General features: G+C 44.7%; 1 long non-coding RNA gene across 1 annotated transcript; it reads left to right on the top strand.

Moving 5' to 3' along the window:
- The first annotated feature begins 93 nt into the window (after positions 1 to 93).
- LOC120761788 (uncharacterized) lies at positions 94 to 26,272 on the top strand. The gene is made up of 3 exons (XR_005703741.1): positions 94 to 185; positions 25,860 to 25,955; positions 26,147 to 26,272. It is a non-coding gene; the product is annotated as an uncharacterized LOC120761788 (long non-coding RNA).
- Positions 26,273 to 26,551: the final 279 nt, after the last annotated feature.

Here is a 26,551-nt window from a genome sequence, read left to right as displayed (position 1 = left end):
GGATGGCCCTCACCAAGGCCCACCTGGGCTCCACAGGTGAGGCCAGAGGGGAATTATTTAATGGCTCCTGGCTCCCTTTACCCAGGGTTGTGCCCTTGCTGACTCCTAATTTCTCTCAGCCATCATGGGGTCACTCACTGTTGGCCATGTAGGATCTGGGATTGAGCCCTCTGTCTGGATTGATGGTGAGTTGTGTTGGTTCTGTTTGGGAGGGATGGTTGCAAAGTCACGAGGCGTGGGGTTGTTTTCATCTCAGGATGTAGTGCTTGGTGTTTCCCCAGGGTTTGTCCTGGCATTATGTGTGGACCATAAATGAAACAGATACGGAGGTTGGCTCTCAACATGTGACTCTTTTCTCAAATGGAAACCAGCAAACAAACAAACAAACAAAAACCCACAAAACAAACATCAACAAAAAACTCTCCCAACAAACAAAACCAAAAACCCCCAAAGCTTAAATGATCTCAGCTTGCTGTAGAATGAGCTTCTACTTTAACACAGCCTGGTTTGGGAGGCTAAACTTGTTTGCTGTTTCCTTTTCTGAGGCCATGCATGAGCAGTGCCTGCTTTTCCTTCTGTGTGCTGCGAGCTGTACTAGGATTTGTTTGGCTCTGTTTTGTTTCCTCAAATGTGAATTACAATTTGAAAGGAGTTATAATATCGTCTGGAGAGTGGATGCTGAAATTCCTGCTTTCCTGTTCTTGGAGGGAGCCCTGCTCTGGGCCTGCTGCTGCCTCATCTCTGGGGACAGGAGAGTCCTGATACAGAGGCACAAGCCAAGCTGTGTCTGTGTGCGCAGAAGAGGAGGACTGGTGTTTTCCTTGGGGCTGAGGAGGGGCTGGGCGCTGTGGATCCCCGCACCAGAACCACCCCTGGGTGCAGAGGGATGAAGGTCCCACAGCCCTGCGGGTGCCTTGTGGGTTGGATGTGTGCGCTGGGCAGAGCCAGGGTGGCAGAAGGCAGCAGCGTTAAAGGGAAATTGGTTTGAACTGTGCTTTTTGGGAAGAGAAGTTGAACATCACGTTGTCCTCGGTGCCCTGTTTGTGTCGGTTGATGTGCAGCGCCTCGGGCCCCTCTCCAGCAGCACCTGCTCCGACGGCTCTGGGCAGCGCAAACCAGAGCCACAGGGAGCCTTTAGGAAATGAGGGAGGATTTGGGCAGCAGAGCTCTGTGTTTGGGAATTGGGCTCCGGTTGTTGAGTGTGTATCACATTGAATTGGCTTCATAGGATGTGATCCTTTCATGAGAGCGAGAAGGAGCAGAGCCAGGTCCTGCCTGTTCCTTGCCACCAGTAGTACTTAGCACAGCCTTTTCATTTTCATTTCCTGAACGCTGCCTCCTCACTGTGGCTTGATTCTGACAGGAGGCTGCCATGAACTTCAAAATTAATTTTCCTGGACTATCCTAATCACTCTAGTTGAAACATCCCCTTGTTATGCTTTTATTAGGATCTGACTCTGGGGGTTAAGGATATTTTGATGAACCCGCTTGATGTGGCAAAATTAAAACTTATTCTGATTTTAATTTGTACTAATCATACACTCAGAAATAAAGAATTGGTCCCCCAAGTGTTTTTCTGGACTGCAGGACCAGGCTCATTTATTTGCAGGGATTAATAAGCTGCTCGCTAATTGTGGGATGCTGATAGTCACGATGCCGCAGCACGACCACCCCGAGCCAGTCTGGAGCCGGGCTGCAGCCCAGCTCCATTGAAATACAGATTGGTGCAGGTTTGTAGCACTGGATTTGCCAACAGAAAAATCATTATGTTCCAAAATAAATTCCCTTGTGTTAGTTGAAGCATCTCATTAACTTAGATGAACGCTAATTGACACGCTCTGGTCAGGTGGGAAATTTCTGTCCCACTTCAACATGAGGGCTGTGTCCTGTGTGTGAGTTGAAGTGTTTGGACCAAGCACAAGGACGCAGTGAGTCCTGAGCCACCCCTCAGGGCCAGTGCTTGCAGGAGCTGTCACCAAAATAACACTGAAGTAGCAGCTCAGACATTTGCAGTCTGTCCATGATGTGCAGCCACAGGACGTGTCCCTGTGCCCTGGCACCTGTCCTGGCACCTGTCCTGGTCCCTTGCATGACCCTGGGGCCCAGGTGAGCCTGTCACCCCTTTGGGCACAGCGCTGCTGGAATACGATCACTTGGTGGCTCTGCCGGTTGACACATTACTTGTCATTAATATTAGAAGAAGCCAGGCAGGGCTCGAGTTGCCGTGTGGGGAGCCTTGGCACAGCCGTGCCCTGGGCTGGAACGGGGAGCAGGGATATCAGGGAAGGCTGCTGGAATATCAGGGAGAGCTGTTGAAAGCTCATGAGTCAGAGTCTGGCCCCACCACCCCTGCCTCGCTGTGTCTGTGGGGACTGAAGTCACTCAGGAGTCACCTCCTGCTTCCACCAGGGCAGATGTTTTGCTTTCTAAAGCCCCAAATGCTCAGCAGAGGATGGAGGAAGGGAAAATCAGAGCTCCCTTCATTTTTCTTAAGCCTATTCCTGCTCCTGCTGGGAATCAGTGCAGGGGTTGTGCCGAACTTTAGCCTACCTGGGGAATGGCTCGGTGAGGTCACGGGTCTCTGCAGCAGCACTTTCGGTGTGTTCTGTGTGTTGGGGACAGTTTGTGCACACCCTGACACAGCCTCTGCCCTGGGACCTGCCAGGGGGATGGTCCACTACAGATTGGAAAGGAAAACCAAGCCTTATCTCAGGTATTTTTGTGCTGTCCCAGCCCAGCCTGCAGCCTGATGGGCATTGTGAGCCAAATTCATCTTGGAAAAGCAGAGGCGAAGGCACATGGGCTCGAGGCAGGGAGACACTGGTGGTTAAACCCCTCCTGGGTTTTGGGGAGCTAGGGCACCACTCACAGCTCACTCTGGAATCAGCTCTCCGCTATTAATTACAGCTGGTTGGTGTGAGGAGGAATCCAGGAAGGGCTCTCGATGCAGCTACACTTCCCACAGATGTTACGGTGTATCCATTATGGCCGGTGAAAGCCTTGTCAACATTTTTTCAGGGAAGAATGAAAATGTAAATAACTTTAAAATGATTCAATGTCACTGTGGTACGGGGAAAGGTCATGCTGCTGGAGACCATTTATCTTTTTGCCAATTTAAAGAGCTTTTTTCCTATTACATTTTTTGAAATTAATGTTTTTAAACGTTACCCAAAGTAATGTTAACAATTAGGGGGTTTATGGGATTGATTGCTACGCAGGCTGGGATTTAAATTGGAAAAGATTTGTTTTAGGTAGTCGTTGCTGAGGGGGTTTAAGACTTTCATGTTTACAGCTTATAAAAATGTTTGGCCCATTTAATGGAAATACAAACTGAATTTCCATGTAAATATGGGGGTAGGATATTCTTTGTGAGGGAGTTTGGGATTATAGAAGCATAGCTCACGTGCGTGTAAAAGTTAAAATGTACAAACCTGAGGTGAGCCTGGAGTGACAGGGGCCTTATTTGTGGATTAGGGCTTGGAGGAAAGACAGGTAGGAGACTTTGCTTCCCCTTGTCCTGGCATAAAGCTGCTCCTCACTGCTGGATAGACATTTGGAGTTCTGCGCTATGTAGGGGGGAAAAAAGCCCTTTGAGACCTTCAAGCCCAAGGTCCACCACTAAACCGTTCCCAAGGCCCCACATCTCCATGGATTCGCTTGGAAGGATGGGTGTGAAGATGCTCTTGATCTGTTCCACGGAGGGCAGCAGCATCAGGCTGTCGGGGAGGTGGGACACGGCTCCTGCCCATGTGACAAGGTGAGCCAAATCCTCCCCGTTCTCCGGTGAGCATCCTCACAGGATGAGAGCTCCCCTCTCCTCGAGCCTCTGCAGACTGTGAAATCAGGTGACACTTGAAAGTCTCCCATCTCCTCCGCACAGGAAGGATTTCAGCAGCGCTGACCCCTGCTTTGGGGAAGGAAGGGGTGGAAATAGCTCTGCTCTACCAGAACTCTCGGCCTGCTGGGATGTGGCTGCATTTTTCACCTCTGTTGCCCCTGCTACAGCAAGTGTGAGGCAGCGGGGATGCCACAGCTGGTGCTTTGCATGTAATTTTCACCCTCTTGTTAATGACCTTGCAGGGATTAGCATGGCCTTCTCCATATGCCAGTAGATTATGTCTGCTGGCAGCTGCTGCTACTGGAGCAAAATGGGATAGTTTTCATTAGGAGTGCTTGACATTAGGTTGCCCTGGGTGTCGTCAATCCTAAACTGTCAGTGCCTGTGAATAAAGCAGTGTACAGATGTGATTTATTCGATGTGCTGCTGCTTTGCCGCAAATGTGGCATTTTCAAGTCAGCGAGGTCTGGCAGAAGTGTGAAAGGGACCTTCCTGGTGTTCCCTGCCCACCCTTCCACCCGTGGGCTCTGTGGGGCTGCCCTGCAGCAACGGATGGAAAATCTGCCCTGCAATGTCTGAGCGACAGGAGGAGTTGGATACAATCCCCCCCTGTGCTGCTCAGTGGAGTTACTCACTTGTAAATACAAGGGTGTTTGTGTCTATTGGAAGGAATCTGTGAATTTTTCAACAGCTTTAGCTTGCAAGTATGTTTTGGAAGAGCGTTTCTATCCAGCTTGAATGAGGGGTGGGAGGAGCGGGTGTTCCTCTGTGTGGGAACATGAGTCAGCCTTGAAATGATTTTATTTTGATGATTAAGAAAATATTCAGATTTACTACACAGACCTCTTCCCTCCTAAATCAAGCAGTGCAGAGGAAAATCATCTTTCAGTATCACCTTATTCCTATAACTGAATCAGGGGCGTATCCTGAATTTTTTTTTGGAGGCTGAGGGGGGACAGAGCTCATTCCTAGGGTCACAATTTCCAGGGTGAAGGGCAGGAGGGGGTGAGATCCTCGCCCAGCTGCTGGGGAGGGAGGTTACAGAGGCTTCCCTGGGAGGAACCAGGCTCTCTGTGTTCTGCAAGGTTATTAATCCTCTGTTTATCCTGTTTTAAAATAAGCAGTTTAAAGGAGGCTGTCAAGATGATAGGCCACAAATCCATGTCATTCGTTTGATTTGCAGCAGCAGAGCTAAACCCTCCTGTGTCCCTCCCTGAACAGAGGGGGGGTTGTGCTCCCCAGCACGCTGCAGGAATATCTCAGCCCACCCTGGCTGCAGGGACCCCTCCTCAGGCAGGAATGCTCATTTGGAAGGGCAGAACTCTGTTCCTGGGAGCATCCCAAGAGCTGTTCCACAGAATTCAGGGGTGTTGCTTAGGGCTGTGCCCACCTGACAGAGCCATCCATCACTGATTTATCGAACAGCAGACTTGGGGAAGGGACCAGCTGCTGGGGGGGAGTCCCAAAGCTCCTCACTCTGCTTGGCTTTGTGCCCACTCAAGAACAGGTCAGCAGCCCTGCTGTGCAGAACAGATTCCCCATTGCAATCTAAGTACTTAAAGGCTCTTTTCTCAGGTTCACTCACCCCCAATTCACTATTACAACCTATGGGTAATTATTCAATCAGCAATAGTTCTATTAAATCTAAATTAATAGCACGTGTGAGAGATTTGGTTTAAAAGTGGTGACGTAGAGTGAGTTTTGCTTACTGCAATACAAAAGCTTGGGGCAGGGCTGGAGCAGCCCAAATGCCCAACAAGTACAACCAAAAAGAAAAAAAGGAAAACTGAGAAAAACTCAAATCTGGATCAAGCTCATTTATTGGCACATTGTAGTGTGAAAACATAATTAAAAAAAAAAAAAAAAAAAAATCCCTGTGGGCAAAGCTCCTGCTGCCCTGGGCTGAGGGAGGGATTTGGGCAGCTCTGTAGGGGCTGGGTCCTGTTTTGTGCCCAGATCCCAGGGAGAATGGGGTGGGGGCTGCAGGTGCCTGGGGGACAACTTGCTCTGAGCCCCTGAGAGATTTCCCATTTGGAAGAAGACACTGAGGAGTGGTGAAAGGGTGTGGGCAGGGGATGATGAATGAGGGAGGAAGGAAAAAAACAAGAAGCGAGGATAGAGAATGTGAAAAGAAGTGCTTGAACTCTGACTGTGGCAGTGTTACACCCCAGATGGGTTTGTTTTCTGTCTTCAGCAGCAGGAATAAAATATCTCCCTGGACATTTAGAGGCAGGATCACACAGTTACTCCTCTCTCTACAAAAATAATCCAGGTTAGTTAACAGCGGTAGTTTTAGAATGCCCAGGAGGTAATTAGAACACTCTCTCATACGTATCCCAAGCTCCATCCCCAAGTAAACACAGGGAAAAAAGTAATAATCATAGCTGTTCTCTTGCCACATGTTACAGCAGCAGGTATTTGCAATATAAAATTTAATAGGAAAGTCTCGTTGGTTTATTTCCTCCACTTTCATTCTGTACTCATTAGAGAAAAGCTCCTCCAAAGTTTAGTTAATTATTTAGATTACTGGTGTTTTCAGCAAGGTTTACATTCTCTTGACATCAGAAGTTTAAATTAGAGACAATTTAGATGAAAGCAGCTTTAACACACTGGTTGTCAACACCTATCAAATATTTTGTGATTCTGGCATAGTTTAAAGTTCTGGATACCAGGACCACACAACATCAGCCTGGAGGAAGCAGTGTCTTTGCTCCAGCATTTAGGGACTGAAACTTTGCTTAGCAGGCGAAGAGATCCCAGTTTCAGGGACTGAAATAACCAGTTAGTCCCGGTTTCAGGGACTAAAATAACTGTAATAACTCTGGATTAATCTTACCCACTCCTTGGCTTGTGACCATCCCTGGGTAGATTGACACAAGCAGAACCAGAGGGTTAAAGCTGATTTCCAAACCTCCCGGGGACCACTGAGTTACCAGGACGCTCCTGATTCTTGACTAGATTTTTTTTAATGAAGTGTAAGTCTGTAACCAGAAGACACTAAAAAGCAATTGCATTAAATCAAGAACTACATTTGACTTTATGGATTGTTTATGGGATCTTTCTTTTATTAATTCTTTATCCTTTAATATTATAAAGGATTTGTGTCTACAATAAATAATGTAAAGTTACATTACATCCTCTTTGGCTTAAAATTTTAATATTCCTATTGCCCATGTCCATAAAGAAATTGTGTTTGAGGTCATTGCATATGTATGGCTGCAGCCATAACCCTAATGGAATTACTATTCAAGCAGAGCTGAGATTAGTATGAACGCCAAGAAACTACCCGGCTGTCAGGGGAAAAGGTAAAAGTTCAGAGTTCAGCTTGCATCCAAATTATTTATCTCCCTAATAACTTAATAGATTGAATATATTACTTGTCAGTGACCTTGATGTACAACAATAAAGACCCCTTGGTGGTGTCAGAAAATATATGAGACTATAATAAGTAGTACTTATGTACTGGAATAAAAACATATTCTTTATGATAATGAAGCCTCTTCCCCCCCAAGGACACCGCAAGGACATGAAACCATGTAAATATAAACACCAACTTGTATTTGATTCTAGCCAGACAGGGGGTTCTCTCCTAAAATCAGCACCAAGGGCTGCTGGTGGAGGGAGCTGCATCCTGCAGGTGCCCCGATGGTGCCACTGCTCCCTCCACACAGGGCAAGCGATGGTTTGTGCCCAGTCACATCCTCCACCCCATCTCACAGCCACTTTCTGTGGATAAGAGCCTCTTGCTTTTTCAGACTTCCTGCCACTTCTAATTATCCCCCCTCTGGATCTCCCAAGTGTTTAAAAGAATAATTTAAATCAGAGTTTAGGATCAAAGGTAATACTGCAAATAGGCCTGTTGTAAACATGCCTAAAAATAGGGAGGTAATTTCCCTGTGTGCCATGGTGTCCGGAGCAGTGCAACACAGCGTCTTTATTTCTCTCTGTTTCCATGTCTATTTTTCAAGGCTTCGCACTCTCTAAAGGGGAAAACAATAAGCCCTCGAAGGATATTGGTCTTTAATAAGGCTTATGATTATGGATTTTTTTCTTCCTCAGCCAGCAGAGAATCACCATTAATATACTCAAATGGAATGAGTCTCTTCTCTTTAATAGGTCATTTTAATAATATATTTAAAGTTTCACTTGGAGATAGAGGGGGAGAGGGGGCTCAGGAAGAAAAGGGACTTGTTTGACCTGTTTAATGTTTTTGAATTAATCCTCCCGAGGTTTCCACCCGTGGTGTCCATGCCGAGATGGTCGGTGGTTGTGCAGCTGGCTCTGATCCATGTCAGGAGCAGTCCCCTCACCTCCTGGGATACCTGGGCTGTGGGAACTTGAAGTGGTCCCATGTCTGACAGGAACATCATGGAAAACAACCCCGCATTCTTGTCTCTGCTGCAAGTCCCTCTTTCTTCTTCCACCAGCTGCATGCTGAGCTGAACCTCCCCAAAATTACAGGACCCAGCCCTGCAGATTTGTCCCTGCTCCCAGAAATCCCGCTGGAGCTGGCATCTCTGCGGCTGGGCTCCTGCTCCCCCAGCAGCCTCACGTTTTTGATTGTATTTATGGCCACTTAATCTGTGCTAGCAGCCAGGATCAAATACATCTCCAGGTATTGATCAGCTTTAGGCTGATAGAAGTTCAAGCTCACGAGGTCTCGGTCTTTGACCCTCAAATAGGATATGAATCTCAATCCAATAGACTGATATTCACACGCAGCCGCTGCCCAGGGTTGCAGGCTGCAAGGGAAAAATCAATGAAGAGTGCTAATGATTCACAATTTATAGAGCAGCTGCCATTTTAATATTAGAATAAATGTTATATTGCAAAGGGATGGGAACATAGGTGGTGGCATAGAAAATATTTCTTTGGAGCCTCTTCTGTGAGGAAATGATGTGCACAGGATTTTATGAAGTATAATTTATTGGCCTCATTTAGACTTGTAATTTAAAACTCTTTATGAAAAAGGTATTTAACTAGAGTGGATTGGGTAAGGAAACAGCAAGGGCAGAGCTGGCTGGCTTAGAGTGCTCCAAGCATGAGCTGTGAGGAAAAGGAACCAATACCCTAACACACGAGATTGGATGTAAGAATTCCCCTTCTGCTTAAACATCCCCGCAGCATCTGGCAGCAAAAAGGCCCTGTTCTCTGTCCTGGCTCTTGAGAGCACACTTGTAAATGAAAATATATGAATTGAACATGCTGATGAGGTATATAGAGCACATTAAGATTAAATAATGGATCATGGCAGAGTGGAATGGCAGGGTAGAAATTCTGCTGAGTGGGATGTGAGGGTTAGAGAGATACTGGAGGCAAAGAGAAGGGGCAGGTTGGAAGACAGATTTCAAACCACTGGGACATAGGAACTCTCTGAGATTACACAGAGTTTGTTGTATTCTCAAACAATTTTTTGCAATTAATTAGTTTCCTTTGAGATTTCTTTACAGTAGCTCATGGGGGCAGGTAATTTCTAGACTGGAAGAAAGGCAGGAATTACAGGGTTGTGAGGAAAAAATGGAAGGTACTGTGCCCTCTTGTCTTTTCCTGGGGTCTAGACCAGGGAGGGAATGAAATGTCCTTGGCTGCCTCAGCTCCCAGGGTGACCCAGCATCTGTGAGTGCAGTAAGTCTTCACCTGTAAGTCCAGTTCACAGGACACTATTTCAGTGTATAATAATGTCTTTCACTGCACAGATGCAAATGGTAAAAGGATTTTCAGCACAAAGAACTCAGGCTTTTTAGAACAGACAAGGAAAGATGGAAATCCTACATCAAACCCACAATTTATGGCATCTGTTTTGGCCATCTCTGTATTTATTTTTTTATAGAAGTGAAAAGAACTTAAATAATTCATCTGCCTGAGAGCTCATAACTCTCTGGCCTGTGTAGAATATCTTTCATATATCTCCTAACCTGGAGCCTATTGACAAACTGTATGAAAAATAACAGCCCTTTCACTTGCAAAAGCAAAATCCAATTTATTGATTGTGATAGTCTAAATAATAGCATTTCTATGGACCAAAAGGTATTGCCCAAACAGGTTAGAGTTTACTTAACTCAGGCCATGAGATGTCCCAAGCATAACATCACAAATCCAGAATCAACTTCAGGCTTTTCCTTCCTTGGTTGTACAGCCACTGTGACCAAATTATTGACATTTTAATGAAATTAAACTCAAGATTTCTGGGGGTGAGGGGAGGAACAGACCCACGGCATGAACACATTTTTATAGTTTGACAAGATACAGCAAAGGCTTATCCACACAGCTGCTGGAGTATCCACCAGGGCTTCTGGATTGACCCAAGGGGTTTCCAGTTCTGCTGCTGACAGACACAAGCCTTAAAGTTTGCACCCAGGTCTGATCCTAGAACTATCTGCAGTTCAGGGTGGGTTTGTTCCAAGGTCCTCAATCTGCACTAAGTCCTGCTTTGTCCCCATCTTGACAGATTCCTGCTCTCCTTTGTTGGGTTTTTTTTGTCCCTCATTCTCCGTCAGATTCCCTCTAATTAAGCAGCAGAGTTTGTTACAGCCTCATAAAATACTGTGAACCCTTCGTCATCAATTCTGCTTGTTGGAAAATGTTGTTCTCCAATTCCAGCCTTGCATACATTCTGTTATTTAATTCATAAATGTTGAAATAGGGGCCTAAGAGATCCCAACTGTGTCTTTTTACATAATGAAATTACAAGGAGTAATACGTTACTACCATCCATAAACTTATTGTGCACTTTACATAAAATTCAGATGGGGTGGCTCTGCATGCATGCAGATTTGATATTTTCAACTTTATTAAAGAAATGACTAGAGTGCTGGAAAGGCTGCTGTGCTGTATGGTCAATTCAGATCCTGGGGGCCATAAATCTGAGGGGCTGTGATTTGTTGTTCTTTGCCCACCATAAATTAAGGCTTTCTTGATGGAAAGGTTGGCTCCATTTGTCGCAGTTTAGGTCACAGTGTTTGGACAAAGATGTGCCGGGAAGGGAGGTTGTGCTGGGTCCAACGAGGCAGAGAGAATATCTTAATTTTACCCAGCTACTGGAGCTGGAACCCAGCTCTGATTGTGCAGCACAGGTTTTCAAGTCAGGATAACCAAGTGAGATATTTGGATATGAGGGCAGATTGCATTTTAAATGCTTTCGATGCGTTCCTTGAAGATTTTCTTTCTCCAAATGAAGGAGTGATTTAACCAGCAGGGTGAAAGGCAGGGCTGGCTGCAGGTGGGATTTGGGTGGCCCATCCAGCAGCTGTGTCCTCATTTCCTGGCCAGAAAGAGGACACTGGGACAGTTCTCAGGAAAACAGCAAAAAGCAGGGCAGAACCATGCCCTGGGTAAAGCCAGCCCTGGGTAGTGCACGTGACCTGGTGTGGCAGAGACACGTGGGCATTGTACAAGTAAAATAATGTAACTTTATCTCCATCTCTAGTTATAAATGTCCCAAATTGCTACTTAATGGTGTCGTCGCAGTGTAAGGAATAGGATGATACACAGGGTCTGCAAGAGCAAAGAGTATTACTGCTTCAACCATGAAATCGTAATATCATTTAAAAATCAATCACCTCAAAGTGCTTAAGTCTGTCATGTCTAGCATGAAGGATGATTTAGTTGATAGTTATAATTTTCCATTAAGAAAAAATAATCACTATTCCTAGGTTTCCTTTTCCTCACCAAGATTTAAACCTTCTTTAAGCCAGGAAGGGAAAATGTTCTTGCCATTGAACAGGATAAAGGGCTATTGGTTAGAAACAATCTCAAAACAATGCTGAAATAACCAGGTACTCTGGAAACACCCCAGAGTAATGACCCACCCTTTCCACAAGCTGTCTCATTGTATGTTCCTTTCCTAATGCCAAATTTTGTAATTAATATGGGAGATGAGTTGCAAAATTGCAAAGGGAACAGTGCAAATTAAAGGGAAAAAAAAAAAAATACAAGGAGTAACATTTCTTTTTCTCCAGCTGGGAGAAGATTAACATTGGGAAATGTGGCACTGGGATAAATACAGCATTCCCAGCTTATTGTCTCAAAACCAATCAAACATAAGAAAATCCAGAATAACCATTGATAAACTGGCATCTAATTTTTTTCCTGGAGATGCTTTTGTTAGAAGCAGAATTATTCCAATATCTCTATTCCTGTGTGAGAGCTTAGAGCTGTTTAAGAATCCAGTAAACAGCTCAGCGATATTGGAATTAATTTTACCGCACTAAAACATAAGGAGTTTAATATTTTCTGTCATATTATTGTAACACAAGATGGGCAGGTGTGACACATTCTAAACCTGCTCTGAATAAATATTGGGTGAGGAAACTAAATGTTGTTCCAGTGAAGAATATATTTCAAGTTTAATAATAAAGTGGTGAGGTCAGCCTGGAATTCCCTCTCCCGGAGAGGCAGTGCTGGCAGTTGGATGTTAATCTCTGTTAGATCCCACATCTGCTCCTTATCAGCATCTCAACCTTAATTCAGGAGAAGTTTAACCTTGACCCTTTGGGGCAGTTCCTGGCTGGTCTGGGCATCCTGGACATGTTAAGGGTGTCCAGAGCAGGGGAGTGATCCCTGCTGAGGCTTCCTAGGTGAAGCTTCCAAGGCTTTCCTGGTGCCAAAAATTCCCTGACTGAAGTCTGTGCAGAGCTGAGCGGTGCCCAGCTGTGGTTGTGACGTTATGATGAACCTGCTCTTCATTTTCATGCTGGAGGAATGCTTTACCCACTAATTGCCAAGTAGTAACTGCCTGGCAGGTGCTGGCTGAGGGAGCCAAACTTGCTATTAACACCCCAGCAAGAACTGGGGAGATTAAAGCATAAAATCAGAGAAAAATGGGAAATCTGAGCTGGTACATGTGAAATGCACGTGAACTTTTGTCCCCAGCGTACAGGGAAAGCTGATGTGACCCCTGCAGTCTACACATTCCTCCAGTGCTGACACAAAGCACCTGGCAGGCTCTCCCAAACACCAGCCTGAACTTGAGAGGAATTGCTTTTGCTGAACAGCGATTATAATTCCATGCTGTATATCCAGATTTTGACAAGTAAATCTCATATTTTAAACACAGGATTAAAAAATTTTATTACTACAGTGGGGATTAAGTAGTAAAGCCTCAGAATGTCAGTCTGCAAAGTAGGAAACAGGAAAATAAAGTGAAATCTATTGTTCAGAATAACTTGGGCTTAACCCTCTGTCCCCTGGTGCAGACCCAGATTGCCATGGGCAATAATTATCCGCAGGTCTCCTGCAGCATTTCACAGGACAGGTAGGGGATATGGGATTTCCTCCTGTTGTTTTCCAAATCCCTCCATCTCCAGACTCGGCTGCACCATCATGCTCAGAAATAACAGTGGCATTGAATAGCATCCGAATGAGAAACTCAAACCAGGCAGGTTCATTTGCTGCTTTGACTTGGCTGATTATAAAGCAGCTCATTTCCGTTCCTCCTTGCTTGTTTTTAGAGGAAAGTCTCTTTATTAAGGGTTTCATTGTAAAAGTGCAGTAAATAAAACAATTTCTCTGCTGAAAAGCTTTCAAGCCTTTGGGTGAAACCCTGACCCACAGGAGCCAGCAGAAGGACACTGAGGACAAGGGCCAGACTTGTGCTGTACCAAGGATTCAGCTATTTCTTCCAATATTGCTTTTCTGAAAAACTAATGAACTCCCAGTATCCAATTAGTTGTTCCTCTGGATACAGCTTAGGAATCAAATAAAAATCACAAACACAATCCAAATTCTTGTGAATCTAAAATCTTTACTTTTGGTTCTTCTGGACAGGGAGAATTCTGACAATTTTAAAATGATTTTCATCAAGATAATTTCCATGTCTTCAGCAAGAACCTGTGAGCTTTGGACTTGTTTTTAGAATTAAAAGTGAAATCGTTGATAAACATTAGCCTTCAGATGCTCCCCCTGTTTTGCCAGGGGGTTAAACCTATCTGATCACAAGTTAAATACCAGCTATTTTCACACTACCAAAACATTCTTAAAAAACAAATCGATGTGTAAAAAATTATTTATGTATGTCCAATAATTAAAACACAAATGCTCAGCAGTCACCAGCTTCTACCACACTGGAACTGTCAGAAGGTTCTATTTCATTCTAGCAGTATCAGGTTTTATTTTACCTCCTGATTCTTGCACAAGGAGGTAAAATCATTGAACATACAATTATTTAAACCCTCTCCATGCCAGATGTTATAACTCTGCATTCATTTGTTATGCCAACCACTGTTATTCTCTTTCCTGGCAACCCTCAGCTACATTCCCGTTTCTCCAGGTAAGGAACACACAGAGATTTGGCTAAACCACATATAAAAGGAGCTGCAGACAGGAGTGGAGGTCATTCTGGGGCCAGAGAAATTTCAAGTTTTTCTTTCCATGTAATTTTAGCTGCCTTTTGATATGATTCTTAATTAACTAGTAAACCTGTCCTTTTATTTCTAGTGGAACACATTGACAGTGCATTCTGACTTGGCTTCTAATATATTTTCCCTTTGCTGTAATCAGTATGAAGATGTCACAAAGCTACAGGTGACGTTAAAAAGATCTTTTATTTGTACCATGTGATTGTTTTGCTTCTCTGTCTTCTTTCCATTATATAACCAGTGTAAAAAAATAGTCTAGAAGGCTGCCTTGTAGGCAAGGTGGATTGAGGTTTTTGGTAGCACTGGTCATCCCGGCTTGAAGCAGAGCTGGAGACAAGTCCTGGAGTTGGGAAAAACCTGCCCTCAAGGAAGGGCTGCCTCACAGGGTCAGAGCCCATTGTGAGGGCAGTGTGTGCTGCAGTTCATTGTGATTATTTTCAAAGCTTCCATTACTTGGAGGAGCACACATGGCTGTGGGTATGCAGGATTCGCCCTGTTCTGTCAAACTATTGACTCATCCTTTCTGGAATCCTGCATTTGTTTCATTATCAGTTTGTGTGAACTTCCCAGGAGGAGAAACTGTGTGGGGGAAAGTGGGAAGAGAAAATGTAAAGCCTAAAGTAATTCTTCAGTATGAAGGATTTAGCTTTGTTTTCAGTTTACTTAACCAGATGTAGCAATTGTAACTTAATAGACTGAAAGGCAGAGGTGGTTGTGGATGCTGTTGTTGGAACTGAAGCTCAGGTTATTTGGAGTTTAAAAAGTTACTGGGAAAATTCAGAGATCCTTTACGTTTGGGGATGCCTGAGTTGTGCTCACTATGGGGACACAACCATGCAGTTACTCAGCCTTTCAGAAACATCAAAAAAAAGGTGGGGCTGAAATGAGCTGTTCAACAGGTTGACTCCGTAGTGCTTCTCTTGTCAACTCTAAAGTTCTTTGTGATAAATAATAGATAAATACTGGAGGATAATGTTGCTCTGCTGTCGTGAATTGCACAGAGCTTTCATCATATAATGCAGACTGTGTTGTGGGGCTGTTGGGTAAAAGCTGTGGGATTTGGCACAACAGAAAGAACAAAAGATGACAGAAAAGGCAAATAAAGGTTACAGTTTTTGTTAATTAACTTCCTCCCTGGCCTTTACGTTTACTCCTGCCAGCAAGCCCATTCCTGCTTTGTCCATAAAGCCCCGTAGTAGCAGGTGACTGATCCTGGGGGAGTTTATATTACATTTAGGATAAACATAATGCCACAGGTAAAGCCAGAGGTAATGAGTTTGGAATCACTCCCAGAGCAGCTGGGTAAGGGAAGACTGAGAGAATTGGGGTAGTTTAGCTTGGAGAAGCGAAAGCTTGGAGAGAGCTAATTGTGACTTTCCAGTACGTGAAAGAAGCCTACAAGAAAGATGGAAAGAGATTATTTTATTTTTGTCTGCAGTGATGGGACAAGGGGGAATGGCTTCAAACTGAGAGTAGGCTTAGAGTGGTTATCACAAAGAAAAAAAAAAATCTCTGTGAGTGTAACGAGACCCTGGCACAGATTTCCCAGAGAATTTTTGGCTGTCCCAGCCCAGCTTGGAAGCCGTCCCTGCCAACAGCAGAGAATGAACTTTAAGGTCCTTCCAACCCAAACCATCCCTTTACTCTACGATCACTCCATCACCACCACCACGATCAGCACTACCCCGCGTTCCCGGGTGCCGTATCCATGTGGTTTTTTGCCTTTTAGGGATGTGGCTGGGCGGGCGGGAGCAGCGAGCGGCGGTCAGGCGCCGCCGCCCTCAGCCCTCAGGGCCCCGCGCCAACCGTCCCGCAGCCTCTGGCGCCCCCTGTCGGCCCGCGCCGCGCTCCCCTCACGGCTCCGTCCCGCCCCGCCACCCGGGGCCGAACCTCGGGGTTTTAGAGCCGGTTCACCAAATTGTCAATTAAGTGCAAATCAATCCCCGGCCATTTATCACTGTGTTAATCCGCCCGCGCTCTGCGAGGCGAGAAATCGATCTGCTCGTGTCACCGGGGAGCAATCGCGGCGCGCTGGCGGCCCGGCAGCTGCCGGATCAGGGCAACCGCGGAAATTTATAATCCCGGAGAAAAATTGCGGCTTGCCAAGAGGCACATTAGGAACTTGGGGAAGTTGAGTGCGGGCAGGGGGGAAGGGGCTGTGACAAAGAGATTGTTCAGGGAGACCTGGCTCGGGAGGGGTCCTGCCAGGAGTCCTGGGCCTGAGGAGCTGCTGATTTATCAAGGACATAAATAAAGATTATTGTTAGCTCGGATCAATGCCTTAATACGTGCAGGGTTGAGGCTGGGGGGGAATGGCTCGTTCACCCTGCAGCATTTGGCTCTAGTCCTGGGAATCTCAAAGGGAAGCAACAAAATCTCTTCCCCCAAGTAAGAAGTGAAAGGCTCCAAGGAAAACAGCCTGAGGTTGTGCCAGGGGAGGTTGAGGTTGGATATTAGGAAAAAGCTCTCCCTGGAAAGGGTTGTCAAGCATTGGCACAGGGTGCCCAGGGAAGCAGCAGAGTCATCATTCCTGGGAATTTCTCTGGGCATCCTGTGCCAGGGCTTCCTCACCCTCCTGGGGAAGAATTTCTTCCTAATACCTCGTCACAACCTGTTCTCTTTCAGTTTGAAGCCATTCCCTCGTGTCCTGACACTACATGCTCTTATAAAAAGTCCCTCTCCATCTTCCTCGTAGGCTTTCTTCACGTTCATTTGGACTCGATGATCGTAGAGGTCTTTTCCAACCTTAACAATTCCATGATGCTATGCCCACCGCGGCTAGTTTTTAAAGTGCTCCCAGAAAATTCCTCACTCCAAATTTGAGGCGAGATGAAACATCTCAATTGTTCTTACATGGAGCTCCCAGGATTGCTGGAAAGGGTGTCAGAATGCCTTTCCTGGAGGTTTGCCAAAGGTCAGCGTGGGCAGAGCCTGCTCTGGAAGAGCCCACCAAGAGAAGTGACTGTTGGGGAGCTCATTTCTTTGAGCTTTCTTTAGGGTCTTACTGAATGCAAAGCTTGAAATCATAAGCTCAAGCCAAGAGCTGGGGAATTAAAATGGTGAAGTGATTATTAGCTTAAAGAGGTGAACAGTTATTTCCTCTGGAAAAGAAGGGCTGTGCTGGACAGCAGCCTGTAACTCCGGGGATGCAGCATCCTGGGCTGACACTGCCGCAGGATTTTGGGGTGGTGATTTCTCATTTCAAAACTGAGGCTGAAAAAGTCTCCTCTGGCTGCTTTTGGGAGCTGTCATCGCTTCTTTGTGGGAGTGTGGAGCAATGAAACTGTGCTGGGTTCCCTTGGTGCAATACTGGGAATAAAAGAGCAACTCAGCTCCTAAATGGAAATTGAAGCAGACAAGGAAAAGTGTAGTGAACCCCTGAGGTTTTCTTTCCTTTAGTCTGAATGAAAAATCTGCCCTTTAATTTTCTCCATGGTTGTCTGAAGGTCAAGAAGTTTGGTTCAAGGCTCAGATAAATAACTAAAAACCAAAACTCCAGTTTAAAATTTTACATCAGTTTTCACTGCTGTGTTTCAATATAAACCAAACTGAAAACTGTCATTGTGTCTCAGCTTGTTCCTTGCCAGGATCATAATTGAGTAGGGTAGGCACAGTTTTCTTGCAGAAAGAAAACCTGTGTCCAATCAGGATTTATATTTTTTGGCAATGCCAGCAATCTGGTTATAGATTAAAAAAAAAAAAAAAAAAAAAAAATCTGTTGATTATATTATTGACCTGTTTAGAACTCCTATATTTCAGCTAAAGAAAAAGATATTTGCTGGCTTCTTCTGACATTCAGGTGCTCTTTATCAATAATACTGTGTAGATATTTGGGTTAAATGGAAGAAAGGCAGAGTCAGGTGGATCTTCTCACTCCCAGCAACTTTCATTAGAACAAAAAAAAAAAAAAATTGGAAAGGGATCAACTCGTGTTAGTGTGTGTATGTTATATTTTTCTTACAAAATCTGCTAAAATATCAGTCAGAATCAGGTTGGTTGGTCTTGGTTCCCAGATTAAGGAATTAAAGATCGACTAAACTCTTCTCAAGTATTTAAGAAACGAACCATCTGTATAAGAATCTAGGACAGATTACACTTAACCTTATTCTGAAGCAAGAGATTAAGATGAGAACAGCTACTGTAATTAAGATGCTGCAGATGCTGTTCACTAAATATGCAGCAAAGGAGATCCTGGATGCTTGTGCTGCAAGAGAGTGAAAAATAACACAGGGTCTCTTCTGAAAGAGCCTCAATATTTTGTGAAAACCGTCTCACTCCAATAATTCTGGACTGAACCTGTTAAATTTTCTCAGCTGTGTTAGTGATTCACTGCTGGGCTCTCTTCCCATGGGCTGTGGGGACGTTCCCCACTAAGTCTTTAAAACCAGGCCAGGTGTCTTTTGGAAGGTTGTTCTCTTGTCCCACTACTGCAAAAGCTTTTGGAAAAGGGTTTTATTCCTTTTGTGGGAGGCCAAAGGAAATTGGCAGGCTGTGCCATCCCAGGTTTACAGTTTATTTTGGGATTCCCAGCTACAACAGGTCTTTATCTCACTTTTTTCTGAGCAAAATTTACAATTTGTAATAGGGACTGTGACTCAGGACTAAGGAAGTCTTGGAACTAAGATGGGAAGGGGGTTCGATTGGGGTTTTTTTGAGTTTCATTTAGGTTTTGGGTTTTTTTTAGTTTTCAGTTTTTAAAGGTTATCCTGAAACCTTTCTTAGAAGTAAAGTAAATAATCAAGTGACAGTATGAAATACTGTGTGCCCTGTATAGAATCTGTTTACCTTCTGCTTTCCTGGACAAAAGGATTCCTTGCTGATGCCTGCAAGAACTCCAGGCTCCTCCTAACTACACAGGCTGCGAGAACACAGATATTGCCAAATCAGGGATTTTTCATGGATAGTCACTCAAGCCATTTCCTATGTGACCTTTGTATCTGGTAGCTAATGAAAGAATTTTTTGGCTACTTTGACTCTTGGACAGAGCTGAAATACCAGAGCATCAATCTAACTGGCCTTGAGAAAACCACCAGCTGGATCTGGCTCCCGTTGGGAAGCCCAGGCCTGGAAGTGAGCAGATCATTCCCAAGTGCTCATCTGTAAATCGTGTTGTAACTCATCAGTCTGGTGCTTAATGAAGTGTTTATTATACAGCAAGCCTCCAAATCGTGCCAGTAAGAGACAACTAAATCCCGAGCAGTCTTGAAGCAACTGGGAAATATCCCAAATGAGCCGGGAAGTAGAAATAAAACCAGGGTGTTTTTTAAAAATTTATTTACCAGTAGAGATTTAAGTATTAGCAGTAAGAATTTTCTTTCACTTTCCCAGAGGGAGATTTTTTATTAAAAAAGAGAAATGACACTGAGGTGTTCCCTGAAGGAACTGAAGTTATTTGGCCATTCTGCCTGTGCTTTGTGGACCTTTGCTATTCTAAAAGCCTCACCTGAAAGGAGGGGGGAACACCCTCAGAATATTATCTGTGCTTAATAGAAAGCAACACATTTGAAAGTGCTCCAGAAATGAGGTGTGCATTATTTAAAAAGGGAAGAGTATTGCTGCCTTCCCTCGGTGTCACTCTTCTTGCCTATCAGATTATTACTTTTTTTTTTTTCCCCTGGGATGGCAGGGAGTTGCTTAAAATGAAAAATTGATCCCGATGAGCAGCTGAAAACTGGTTTGCATAAGTCACAGTTATTATTCAGATATTACAATGCAAGGCAGTGCGACCCACGAATACTCGCATGGAAGCATTTAAATACAAAAGCTTAGTACTTCCAACCCCAAACAATCCCTGCAGCCTGCCAACAAACGAGAATCTTACTGGAATACACATAAATCATCTTGTTTCTGACAAATCCTGAAGAAGCAGGGGGAGGGGGAACAGAATCCCTTGCTAATTCCGCCAAGCTGTTGTTTATTGAAATTAGGCAGCAAGGATAAACTATAGCTGGATCAATAATTATCTGTCTAATATAATCAAGTGCCTCCTACGAGAGTCTGCCGTTGAGCAGAACTTCCTGCCAAAGCCTTGGACAATGTTTCATGCAAAGGGCTGTCGGGTGGTTCCAATGACGGGAATGCCAACTAGGATGTGTCCCGCTGGATCGCTGCGCTCCAGGAGAGGGGAGCTCCCCTCAGTCTGTGCCGCAGCTTCCGCAGCTATTGCTCACTGTTTGCCCCGTGCCAGCACCGTGCAGGCGCAGCACGAACAGGTGAAGTGTGATGGACTCACAGGCTGCACATCCCGCAGCCGGTTTGGCATGGCAGCGAGGCAGGAGTGGACAGTCCCGTCATGTAACGCAAAATGCCCATTTTAAATATGTTTTTTGTGTTGCAGCCCTCCTGTTCAGTCCATTCTTTCTCCAAGTCTTAATTCTCCTGCCACCCCCTAGCTTCCGTGTCCTTGGAGGGGTAGATTTTGAGGACCCGTTCCCATGAGTGGCCGGGTGCTCAGATGGAGACCAACTCCATTTGTAGAGGAACAGGGAGCGGAGCTGCAAATCCTGGAGCACAGCAATCTTAACCAGCATTTCTATTGAAACAAATGAACTGGGAGATAGAAATAAGCAGGGGTCATTTCCTGTAGTGGGAAAATGAAGGGCAGAATCCATTTTGCCACATTCTGCCCACAAAGCCCTGTCTCTTGAAACAACCCTCTTGCACCTTCAAGACGACGGTTGCTAAGACTGCAGAAATTCCTGTGATTGGACACCTGTACAGACAGAGCTAATTGCAGCTCTGTGATGAGGACGAAAGCAGAAAAGTATTCTGGTCGTTTTCTCCTTCTCTAAACTGCTTTTAACATTCATCAAGAGGTTCCTTGCATTTTTCTGATTTTTAGGCTTCCTACTTGAAGTTTCACATCTGAGCATTATTTTGACAGACAACCCACTTACACTGTGAATTAGGCATTTACAAGTGACTTTCTTCTGTTTCCACAGTTCAGCTGCAGAATATTAAAGGCCTGTAGGTGTTACAGATAGTCATATATTGCAGCAATAATGTGCCCCACTGCGATGAGCGTCGCTGCAGAATTCATCAGAGCCATGAAAAATAGTTGCACGTGCACGGGTGTGGAAGTTCACTGCGGCGCTTGTGCCTGGCCTGCGTCGGCAATAGCCATAGATCACTCCATGACACTGCTGAATGCTCCCCCACATCCATATGAAAATGTCTCCCTGAAAATGGAATTCACAATTTTGGACCCTCCCCGACACCCCCACAGGTACATATGTTCCCGAAGCAACTTAATGTATGTTCCTGTGATAGGCACAGCCTTATCTTTATATCTTCATTTAAGAGACTCTTCCTTATCTTTATATCTTCATTTAAGAGACTCTTCCCTGCCTGTTCTCAGCTTGGATCAGAGTGTGGTGCAGGGTTGGAAATATCCACAAGTTCGGGGTTATTATAGGGATTCTTATTCCCTTTGAATATTTGTGTTTCTTATAAATGAGAGATAATTACATAATGATCATAAAATAAAAAGAAATACAGAGAAAAATGGTTTTATCTGCAGATGTAGCCACTCACTAAGTCTAGTCAGAACTATGTAATTAAAAGCTTTTATGACTAAAAACAGCAGCTATGAAGGGTCTCTCCTATTGGAAAGGCCACTTTTAATGCAGATGCGCTTCCCCCAGAGAGCTTGCAGCAGACATTTTAGACTTTACTAAAAGCAATAAGCAAATAAATCTCTGTAACACATCCCCTTTGGTATTTGTGTTTCAACTGGAAAAATAAAACCTAGTATTCAGAAAAGGGCTCCTTAAAATCAAGAACAGGAGCGTTTAATGCCTGAGCAGATAAAATCAGCTCCCAGCCTGTGAAAACTGCCTCCTCAGAAACTGCCTGCCAGGTGAGCGTGAGAAACATTTAATGTTGTGATGCTCCATGGCTACTTTCTGATCTAATTTTACACTTAGATGAACAAGTTGAGCTGCTTTGAATTTAGCCAAGTAATTGAAATCATTTTTTTTGTGACTCACCTTCTCTTCTGTACAGGTGTTGGGCAAAATCCGGGATCTAGATCAGTGAGGGACAGGACAGGCACAGCCGTGGCCTGAATAAATCAGTAGGGGAGGTGTGGATGTCACCTGTGCTTTTTCACACTTTCCTTTATCATTTAGCTTCACTTAACAGGAGCTCTAACAATAAAGGGCTAATCAACTTTTGATAGGCACCTATGATCAAAAATTAATTCAAATGTTCATTATTCCAGAGGGAGAAAAATGAACTTGGATATCTCAGAGGAAACGGGAGTTTACCTGTAGAGAAGCCTTGGAAATAGCCTCAAAACTGTTTGTAGTACTTAGACCTGGTGATTTGTGGTTCTGCTGCTCTGAGAGCTCTTATGCTTCAAGTGCTTTACACAGCCAGAGGTCAATCCTGGCTGACTTAGAAGACTATAAGTCAGCAGCAATAATATGTAACCTGAGAAAGATTTGACCTCTGGACTGTATTTAGGGATTTTCGGCCATACCTCAAAATAGGAACGTGCAAATAATAAGATACATTAAATTTAAACCTGCCAGTCTTTCACTACTGGACCTTTATCCTGGCTTATGCTGGAAAACCTTTGCAAACAGAACTCCAGTGTAGCAATAAAGTGGCTGGGCTCAGTAGGAATATGTGCAAAGCCAAACATGCACATGTATATTTAGAAGGTTGAAGCCCTTCCCAAACATCTTGCTCAGTGAATAGTTGAAGCCATGAATAAAAGATCTCCATTTGGCTCCGTGGTCTCTCCAGGCTGGGTTCATTTCCACTTACAGATTATTACTCACCAAATGTATAGTCTATGGAAATCTAACTAATTTGTTGTTGTTTTCTGGGAGCTGCATCCCGCTGAGTTATTGATTGTCTGGACTCAAGGTATGCATGTTATTGTAATAGGCTCCTGAGCTGTTAGCACACCATTGATTCAATATTTCTCTGGAGCAAAAGCCGACTGCCAAGGAATTTCCAGGCACTGAGAGGCTGTAACTATTCCTATAAATTTTATTCTTAGCACTTTGAACTCGGACAAAACTCTTCTAGTTGTTGCCAAAACATTTCTCGTTATTAACAGTAGAAGCGGGAAGCTGAATAAAAAATGGGAGCAAAAGAAACTCCTCTGCTGAAGGGAAGCTTCTAAATGTGTTTTACTGACCACCCTATGTTCTCTCTCTTTCCAGCCCCTAAATTAGGGAGGCAGAACACTCTGGTGAGGGGCAGAAGCAGTAAATAAGCTCCTGGAAATCTCTCTCTGCCTGCCTGGTGCTAGCAGTGCTCCCAAAACTGCGCCTTCCATTTCACAGGATTACACACAGAGGCTTTTTCACTGGGCAAGGACTGAGTAAGGAGACGGAGCAAGCCTTGTGCAATCTACTCATTGTTAGTGAGGTACACCGGCAATCTGGGGACATTTACAAAAGGAGCGTGTTCGTCACATTTGTTTGCAGAACTCTGCAGGATCGTGGACGCAGATTCTCTAACTTATTTCAGATACACTCACGCCCTACTCTGTGCTTGGCTTTGCTTTTCTTGGTAGGCAGAGTGCTGTTTGCAGGGGGTGTAACATGGAATAAGTGACACTGGGTGGGGTGAGGGCTTTATAACCATAAGTAAGGATCAGCTCGTATTTGTCCATGGCTAATCCCTCGCCTGTTTCATCATTGATTCTCCCAGCTGAGCAACAAAGCCTGCAAGGAACCAACTTAAAAAAAAAAAAAAAAAAAGCTGCATGAAACTAAAGGAAATCAAAAGCAAATTATTTTCCAGATTATAGCCCTCCAGAGCTGCTGAGATATTGCCCATTTTTCACAGCAGACAAAAACATTTTCCTGGGGATCAATTTAGCTTCCAGAAGTCGGCTCCTTTCAACCCATAATCCATCATATTTCCCCATTTGCAATCTCTCTGTGTCTGAGTGTTTTAAGTTTGCTATGAATTATTTTATAAAGAGTATAAAGAGGCCTTTTTTCCTGCTGAAATGAGGGAGTTGCCTTTCTGCCCTATCAGGTCAGATACCATTAGACTGTTGTACAAGGGGGCCCTGCCATCCATACCTCCATATTGGCAACTACCTTAGTAGGCTCATCTGTCAAAGAGATCCAGTAATCAATCACCGCAGTGATCAATATGCAGCTTATGCATTCATCATTCCTTTGAGGAGACTATTAGGATGAAGTTGTCAGTGAAACAGGAACAAAGGCAGAAATATACTGAGATGGCTGAGGGGTGGGAATGTGTGTTGGGGCAAGAAAGAGGAGCTTAAAAGGAGGAAATACAGCTCTGCTGAAAGAGGGAGAGAATTTTGCACCTCGCGGGGAGGAGAAGTTTGTGACAGATTTATCTGGATGCCCAGGAACGTGGTGCAGAAGGTGACTCATCTTTCAAGAGGCAGAGTGGTGTAAAAATTTCCAGATCTCTTGATTGGTGTGTCACTATGATTTGTGGGCTGCTCTGCCAAGGTAAAACAGGTACCACGAGGAGCTGGGCACAAGCAAGGCAAGGAGGAAGAGGCAGGAAAGCTTGCGAATGAATCCATGAGAAGCACATTGAGGCAGGGAGAGGATTATTTATTTATTGCTCGGAACTCATGCCTTTATTCCATTTAATCTGAGCCCAGGAATTATTGCAAACCTTGATGACCACTTCTGCCTTGAAAAACACACCAGGGTCCCTCCAGGTCTCAGCAGCACAGACACTTGGAGGCATTTCTGATGAGCATAAGATCCCCGCCTGGGGCACTCTGACCACAGACCCCCCCAAAGCCCACATTAAATCTGCCTCAGAGAGAGGAATACGTGTCCATGTCCCCTTTTCCAAAGGAAAGGGAGTTGGGCTGGTTCCCAATCCCCACACCAGGTCCAGTGGAGTCAGGGGAAAGGGTTAACACAGTTGGACCTCGGGACTTTTCAGGCTCACTTATGTTTATTCCCTTATCTGATGCAGAGCCATTATTTAGTCACTGTAATAATTTACATTAATTGGATGTAATGCATAACAAATTTATGAGACTGGGGCTAGGCTCAGCTTTTGCATGAAACTCATCTTTGTGATGTGCTGACCAAGCACAATGGGCTGGGATCTGCCAGTCAGAGGAGAAGTGGTGCTGGCCCACACTGCCCAGGGACAGGAGGGAATGTGCTCAGCCCCAGCTGGATGCTGCTGAAAACCCCTCAGCTGTGTTTGGTGGAAGGCTCTGACAACCAGTATCAGTTATGGGTAGATCTCTCCAGAAAATGGCTCCCACAGTTTGAAGAGAGGGATTGTTGTGTTTGCCATGGATTGTCTCTTGTCTGGTTCCAAACTGAACTGAAAGAGGAAGAAACCTGGATGTTTCTTCAGCTGAGTGTCTGAGCCGAGCCACAGGTCTGTCAAGCAGATAACTGGAGGCAAATGGTGACTGGGAGGCTCTGACCAGAGGTCAGAGAGGACTCGAAAACAAAGAGGAAAGGGAAAAGCCTGCGATGTGATCCCTGGTGCTAATCAGCTTGACCCCAGGGATTGTGTCTTAAAGTAACACAGATGACCTGTGACCGTGAGGTTCTTCAACTGTGATCCAGTAAAAGTTGCAGGAATGAATTTTGCTTTGCGTGTGGCCCCAGGGTATTTGTCTCTTAACTGATTCATAATAAACCTAGGAGCCTTCCCTAACCTCCATATTCTTACTTTACAAGACATAGTTTCCTTCTCCTACCTGATGACCGACCAGAAAAACTTCGGTCACCTCTAAGATCTGAAGTCCAGCATGTGCCAAGGGTCAAGTCCTGCTGGTTAGTTCCATTCTGGTGCTTTCTTCCCCTGGTAACTCCACTCTTTTCCTTCCTAGGGTGTCCCTGCATTGGCTGGTGACCCCAGTCTTGAGTCACTGGGGCTGGCAGGAGCAGGACTGGCTCTGCAGTCAGCTCGTTCTGGGGGTGCTGTAGCTGTCAGTGTTGTACTTACACACATTTACCTTCCCCAGGCTCTGTTCTGCTCCATGATGGTCCAACCAGTGCCCAAGAGTCTGAAGTCCTCCTCTCTTGAAAGTCTCTTCCAGGGTGCCATGCATCTTAGTCATTTGTCCTAATAATTTATTACAGAATTAAGTGTATTGCCTAGGAAGCATGCCAGTAATGCTCTGCCAGTATATGTACAACACTTTGTTAATTAAAAGTATTAGGCGATATAGACTCTATTGTTGTGAATTAATCAGTTTAATTACAAAGAGGATCAAGTATCATGGTTAAAATAATAGCTTTTGTCATGCACCAAGGTGAACGCCTCGCATTTGGCAAATATTTTTTTTTCATCTAAGTAGTAAATCATTGCCCACGTTCACGTTTCCTTTCCTCACCACACTGTGCGGTCACCAAGCTGCTGCCAAGGT

Source organism: Hirundo rustica, chromosome 20 (assembly GCF_015227805.2).
Source record: "Hirundo rustica isolate bHirRus1 chromosome 20, bHirRus1.pri.v3, whole genome shotgun sequence".
Lineage (NCBI taxonomy): Eukaryota > Metazoa > Chordata > Aves > Passeriformes > Hirundinidae > Hirundo > Hirundo rustica.
This window is presented reverse-complemented; position numbering and strand designations above follow the sequence as displayed.